We start from the raw sequence: 8,035 nt of genomic DNA, 5'->3' as shown, positions 1-8,035 counted from the left end.
GAAACTGGTTGAGAGAATGTCAAGAGTGTGCAAAGCTGTCATGGCAAAGGGTGGCTACTTTGAAGAATCTCATATGTATATATCTTTGGGTTACTACATGATTCCAAATGTTATTTCATAGTTTTGATGTCTTCACTATTATTCTACAATGTAGAAAAGAGTAAAAATAAAAACTCTTGAATGAGTAGGTGTGTCCAAACTTTTGGGCACACGGCAGGGACTCGGAGACTAGTCAGGATCGAGGGAAAGATGAATGGAGCAAAGTACAGAGAGCTCCTTGATGAAAACCTGCTAAGGACCTCAGACTAGGGCGAAGGTTCACCTTCCAACAGGACAATGCAGGAGTGGCTTCGGGACAAGTCTCTGAATGAACTTGATTGGCCCAGCCAGAGCCCGGACTTGTACCCAGTCGAACATCTCTGGAGAGACCTGAAATTAGCTGTGCAGCGACGCTCCCCATCAAACCTGACAGAGCTTGAGAGAATCTGCAGAGAAGAATGGGAGTAACTCCCCAAATACAGGTGTGCCAAGCTTGTAGCATCATACCCAAGAAGACTCGAGGCTGTAATTGCTGCCAAAGATGCTTCAACAAAGTACTGAGTAAAGGGTCTGAATACTTATGTAAGTAAGGTATTTCTGTTTTTTATTTTCAATACATTTGCAAAAAATTCTAAAAACCTGGTTTCGCTTTGTAATAATGGGGTATTGTGTGCAGATTGATGAGGAACATTTATTTAATCCAATTTAGAATAAGGCTGTAAGGTAACAACGTGGAAAAAGCCAAGGGGTCTGAATACTTTCCGGATGCACTGCATACAAAAGTATGTGGACACGCCTTCAAAGTAGTGGATTCTGATATTTCAGCCACACCCGTTGCTGATAGGTGTATAAAATCGAGCACGCAGCCATGCAAACTTCATATACAAACATTGGCAGTAGAATGGCCTTACTGAAGAGCTCAGCGACCTTCAACGTGGTACCATCATAGGTTGCCACCTTTCCAACAAGTCAGTTTGTAACATTTCTGCCCTGCTAGAGCTGCCCCTGTCAACTGTAAGTGCTGTTATTATGAAGTGGAAACATCTAGGAGCAACAACGGCTCACTAGCAAAGTGGTAGGCCACACAAGCTCACAGAACGGGACTGCCGAGTGCTGTAGCGCGTAAAATTAGTCTGTCCTCGGTTGCAACACTCTCAACCGACTTCCAAACTGCCTCTGGAAGCAACATCAGCACAAGAACTGTTTGTCGGGAGCTTAATTTTTTAAAAACATTTTAGTCATTTAGCAGACGCTCTTATCCACTACTGGCCCCCCATGGGAATCGAACCCACAACCCTGGCGTTGCACACACCATGCTGGCGTTGCAAACCCCATGCTCTACCAACTGAGCCACAGGGTTTCCATGGCTGAGCAGCCACACACAAGTCTAAGATGCCCAATGCCAAGCGTCAGCTGCAGTGGTGTAAAGCTCACCGCCATTGGACTTTGGAGCAGTGGAAATGCATTCTCTGGAGTGATGAATCACTCTTCACCATCTGGCAGTCTGACGGACGAATCTGGGTTTGGCGGATGCTTGGAGAATGCTACCTGCCCCAATGAATAGTGCCAACTGTTAAGTTTGGTGGAGAAGGAATAATGGTCTGGGGCTGTTTTTCATAGTTTGGGCTAGGTCCCTTAGCTCCAGTGAAGGGAAATCTTAATACTACAGCATACAATGACATTCTAGACGATTCTGTGCTTCCAACTTTGTGGCAATAGTTTGGGGAAGGCCCTTTCCTGTTTCACCATGACAATGCCCCCATGCACAAAGTGAGGTCCATAAAGAAATGGTTTGTCTAGATCGTTGTGGAAGAACTTGACTGGCCTGCAAGTTGGCTGGATGTCCTATGGGTGGTGGACCATTGTTGATACACAAGGGAAACTGTTGAGCGTGAAACCCAGCAGCGTTGCAGTTCTTGACACAAACCAGTGCACCTGGCACCTACTACCTCACCCCGTTCAAACGTACTTAGAATGTTTTTCTTGCCCATTCAGCTTCTGAATAGCACAAACACAATCCATGTCTCAATTGTCTCAAGGCTTAAAAATAATTATTTAACCTGTCTCCTTCCCTTCATTTTCACTGATTGAAGTGGATTTAACAAGTGACATCAATAAGGGATCATAGCTTTCACCTGGATTCACCTGTTCAGTCTATGTCATGGAAAGAGCAGGTGTTCTTAATGTTTTGTATACTCAGTGTACTTTCGATATCCACTTTTCATCAGTTATCTTCCCTAGTTGAGGGACACCAAATCAATTGGAATGCATTTAATGGAAGATGACTGGAAAGTAATTCCTCAAGTCAGTTGACTATAGTATTCAATTCACTACCACTTGTCAGCGAAGCTATATTATTTTACGTGATATATTCAGTATTCATGGTTATAGTCAGGCAAATGGCCATCTCTGACACTTGCCCACCTGTGAAGTTTAAGTTTTTCATGCCTGTCATTCTTAAATAAAGGTTAAATATCTTTTTAATAAAAATACAATTATTCTATTAATTTAATCTCCCTCTCTTCCTCCTTTTCTGATGCTCTATTAAGTTGGCTGAAATTGAGTTCCCCCAGCACCCTTCTCCCTATCCAGCAACACCCCCTCCTTTATCCCTCTGTTTGTAATAGACGAAGTGCCAGAGGTGAGCAAGCCAGTGAGGAGAAAGCTCAACCCCTCAGGTAAAAACCAGGAGCATGTTTCTCAGGTGTCATCATGTTGTTAAAATGTTCACTCTGGAAAAGAGCCTCCGAATCAGGAAGGTGCTCATTAAGCTTTTGGTGACCACACAACCAAAGATCCGTCTATTTGTCTCGAGTGGACCATACTTCTCTGAACGGTCTAGAGGCCAGGGAGAGAAAGAGAGAGAGAGCGTGTGTGTGTGTGAGAGCTGCCGTGTGCGGTGGTGGCTGTGTCCGTGACTGTGTACGGTCAGAGTATAGTAACAAGGCAGTGTGCTGTACACCAGAGAGCAGGCACAGTGGGACTGGTAGTTGATTTGTCTGTCTGGGCTTGTGAGACTAACACAGTCATTCTTCATCCCTCTCACTGGGTTTCTCATTATCCCGAGTCTCCAGATTCAGTCTCATTAAGCCCATGGTCTAACTGGTGTTCTGTAACACTTTCAAGGTTAAATCACATTCATCTTTTATTACTTCAACATGCAGGACAGTAGTGGCATTATCTTGGTCTAAAAATGCTGATAATGGACATTCCTCTGCAACTTCCTCAGTTTTGTTTGGTGATATTGCTTTTTGTTACAATGACTTGTTCTTAAAAGTTATCTTCCTCATCTCCTCATTCTCATCTTTTCATAAAGACGATCTTGTTATTGCTTGAGTGAGTGATGCTCTCCAGGACTTTCCAGCTTAGCTACTTTTTGTCCTCATCAAATCCCCTGTCAAATAATAACCTTATCTCATTTTCATACCTCTCCTCTCCTCTCCTCTCCTATAAGATAAGCCAGCGATATCAGATGGGTGGGAAAACCATCTGTCATGAATATATCTACCACTTATCGAATAGATAGGCCATTTTAGATTCACATTCTTTGTTTTGCATTAGAGATCAGGGTCTAGGAGAGTGTGTGACATCGGCACGCCTGCTCAGCACTAATGTGTTAGGACTGTGCACTGACCAGTCTCCTCTCTGTCCCTGCCATCTCGGCGGAGAGACGAGGGGGACCGGGGGGGAGGGTGGACATGCCGTAACTCACAGCCCGCACATTAGCATCAGGCGCAGAGGAGGAGAACAGCCAAGCTTGGGCGCAATCTCTCTCTCTCTCTCTCTCCCGCACACACACACACACACACAGACACAGACACACACACACACAGACACAGACACACACACACACACACACACACACACACACACACACACACACACACACACACACACACACACACACACACACACACACACACACAGTCCTTCAATTGTGAGGGTGGATTCTTTACGAGGATCCATGATTCTGCTGTGAGAAAGGAGAACAAATCCTGTTTTCATCCATCTGAGTGTCTCCTTCCCCTTGTGTCTCTGTTGGTGCTGTTTAGGGCGGCCATTTTTCAGAAGATTTAGTGGCCAGTCATATCTGCCTTTGTCAGGAGGGAGACAGAGATGATTTCTGTAAAAGTACAAAAGGAGCCGGGCTGTAAATACAACTTCCTGTCTTAACCAGACACAAATGGCTTCATAAGTTGTCTGGGAGAGTCAGCCACGGCCATTATCTTTTGGCAGAGGCCCCAGACAGTGTACCTGGGATGCAGTATTGCACGCGTACTGTCTATAAGCTGGTGCATGAATATCAAAGTGATGGGTTCGTAATTGAAATCACTTACCCAGGTGAGAGGATGTTGTGCCAACATGTTCGACTGTATTTCTCTTTCAGTATGAAAATTGCATCCCATTGAAAAGTCAGTGACCAGGCATCATTCCACCATGATGGAAATAATGGAATAGATGGCTTTGAGGTTGAGTGAAAGGAGAGTAAAGAGAAGGAGAGAAGAGAAGCCTTGTCTGTGTTGGGGGTTGCCATACACCAGCCATATGTATCTTTGTGAGTAATATGTGTGGGGGCTCCCCTTCCCTTCCCTTAAGCTATTGTTTGCTCTGGTTCAACGACAGTAAGAGTAAATCAGTGTGTGGAGCAGTGGGGTGGGCCACAGGGTAGCCCCGTCCCTGCTCTCAATGCCATATCAATAACCCTAATAGTGATGGAGGTCCTATTGGATTACGTTTCCACTCCGCTCAGCCCCAGGCACTATTTCAGTTATTACAGAGACCCACTAAATCACAACAGGGCAGACCCTCAACACCACCAGACATTCATTAACGTGTAGAAGCAGCTGGGTGGTAACTCAAGTCATGGGGAGATGGGGAGATCCAGAGAAACCATGGGGAGATCCAGAGAAACCATGGGGAGATCCATAGAGAAACCATGGGGAGATCCAGAGAAACCATGGGGAGATCCATAGAGAAACCATGGGGAGATCCATAGAGAAACCATGGGGAGATCCAGAGAAACCATGGGGAGATCCAGAGAAACCATGGGGAGATCCATAGAGAAACCATGGGGAGATCCATAGAGAAACCATGGGGAGATCCATAGAGAAACCATGGGGAGATCCATAGAGAAACCATGGGGAGATCCATAGAGAAACCATGGGGAGATCCAGATGGAGAGACAGCCCAAAGAGCAATTACTTGAAGCAGTGGCCTATTGAGCTGGGCTAGAACAAAACATGCAGCTCTCCAGTGCAAGGGTTGGTGACCACTGTTGTAAAGACACAAGTAACTAGAAACGTTGCGATACATTTTTCTACTCTGAGATGGGAGGAGAAGAGGAAAGATAGGATGAAATATAGACCAGGAGTTCAAATGAGACTGAGAAGGTAGAGGAGCCCAAGTTAAGAGGCTGTGTGCTAGCCAGGTGTTCTGACAGGAGAAATGGACTAGGTTAAGTGCAGCTATGCATTCAAAAGGTACAGTGGTTTCCCCTTAGTCTGGTTGGTTTGCTGTACTTTACTATTAGCATGACTGTGAAATGACAGGAGGGATTAAACATGGCGCTCCCATCATCAATAGTAATGGAGGTCAGGGTTATATAGTGAGCAGCGAGTGAGATTCATTTGACAGCTGAAGGAAGTGCGTGAGTATGAGTATGAGGAGGGGGAAGGGTTGAGTAAAATTAAACTGCTGACGGTCAGGTCTTTAGTCAGACTTAAAGACCCGTTGAGTGACTTTACAAGAACTAGCAAGACAACCATGTCACCACAATTAGCTACAGCTGGCTTTGCTCAGCACAATTTACTGTATTTCATTAAGGATTAGTTGAGAGATTGAGAGAGTGTTGGGGTTATAGTGAACTACACACAATTAATTATAGGGAAGTATATGGAATGAGTTTAAAGAACTGAACCCATAGTTGTATTTATTGTATTCATTGTACTGTAATTATATGGTATAGTATTTATCAGTCATAATAGTGTCTTTCATTTATTAAAAATGGCTAATTAGCACTGTGACTTACATAACTATGCATGCTAATTCCAGACGTTGAAATCTATGCTTTAGCACTTTTAAGTATTAGTGACTTATTATTCCTGGAATATTGAGGTCCCATACTGTCATACTGCTAAAAAACCCTATAGGTGAGTCCAGCCCTGATTTCCCAGGAGGATCCTGATGGTAAAACCTTGAGGGGTTTCATTTTTAAATCTTACTGTACTTTGTATATAACTACTGTATCTCTGTATCTATTCACAAAGTGCACCTTGACTTACAGACATACTCTCTGTCTGTGTCGGTTTGTCTGTCTGTCTTTTTTTCTCTCTCTCTCTACTCTTTCCCTCTACCCCTCGCCCTATCCTCTTCCCTTCCCTTTCTCCCATACAAAAGGCCAATCAAGAGACAAAACAATGTTTACTAAGGAGCGGCTCATGGCTCCACAAAAGGCGTGGCCGGGGGTGTCTGGTGAGACAGCTGGGAGTGACGGATGTATCCGGCTCTGCCTGTCGGAATAAATGGCAGTATTAGCGGCGCTACAGCTGGCCTCCGCCGCCTCTTACTGGCCTATGAAATGTGTCGCATGGCAGTGCCTGGGCCTCGCCAGCGTGATGAATGTCTTATATTCCTCGCTAAAGCATATTAAAGTCAGATCGCACGATGGATAGCAGGCGCAGGGGAGCAGGGAGATAGGAGGGGAGGAGGAGGGAGGAGATTTAGGAAGCAGGGGAAGCTTTTGATAAAATATGAAAAGGGAGGAAATTAAATCCCAGATAAAAATATCAAAATCAACCCGATGTCCACACCACCTCCCTTTACTGGTGACTGATGGAAACAGCAGAGCCAATTAGAAATGTTAATGCTCCCACTCCTCCCTCCCCCTCCTTCTCTCTCTCTCTCTCTCTCTCTCTCTCTCTCTCTCTCTCTCTCTCTCTCTCTCTCTCTCTCTCTCTCTCCCCCTCTCTCCCTCTCTCCCTCTCCCTCTCTCTGCACTTCACCCTGGTCTAGTCTAGTGAATTCCTTCATGGCTCCTTAGAAGTTTCTTGTGCGTTTGCTTCAGCTAACACCACACAGGTCAGGTCGGTTCCCAGACTAACAAGGGATTTTCCTCTGACCTGCCAACCTCAGCGCGACTAAACTTAATTCATTGTATTCAGTCAGGTGTTCATGGTCAGGTGTTCATGGTCAGGTCAACTGTGATCAAATGGTCATTCAAAATCTGAACTTCCCCCTTGAAGAACTCTTATGGGCTTTCCTCAGACTTTATCCTAATAACTGTGAATTTTGAGGGACAAATCACCAGTCTATGGACACTGCTTGACTCAGTGATTTCCCCCATGCAATCAGGAGAGTCCCTATCAATAAATATCACACTTTAGTTTTGCTGCAGAAATCCATTTGGCCCAACATAATTACCTCCAGAACTCCTTCACTCATAAGTTATGCATTCCATTATTGATGACCTCATGGCAGGTAATGCTTAATTTTAAAGTTGCAGTAAATACACAAAAAATGCAATTTGTCTAGTCAACTGTCATCTTAAACTCTGTCAAATAATTGCTTTTTGATGGGCTTTAATTTTAGATGAGGATTTGTTTAGTCAGTGGTTGGATGGAGCTGGTGGCAGTTGGTTCAGGGGCCTGAACATGCAATTTCTTGCCTGGTTGGTCCCTCCTCGGCTAGGGGAGCCTGAACTCCTTCCTCCCTGGGCCACTGGAGATTCAGACTGATTGGACTGAAGACCTCAATCACTCTGCTGATATCTGAGGGACACTCCCTGTCAATCCTTTCTGTTGACTCCAGACAAGCCTGTGATTAAACAAAATTGAACCCAGTCTGCTGTTAATCACATTACATAGACAACTACACTGAGCGTAGAAAAAATCTTTCTAAGACGCAGACTGACCAGGTGAATCCAGGTGAGAGTTGTGATCCCTTATTGATGTCACTTGTTAAATCCACTTCAATCAGTGTAGATGAAGGGGAGGAGACA

The sequence above is a fragment of the Salmo salar genome, chromosome 10, assembly GCF_965601325.2.
Source record: "Salmo salar chromosome 10, fSalSal1, whole genome shotgun sequence".
Classification (NCBI taxonomy): domain Eukaryota; kingdom Metazoa; phylum Chordata; class Actinopteri; order Salmoniformes; family Salmonidae; genus Salmo; species Salmo salar.
Note: the sequence above shows the minus strand (reverse complement) of the source record.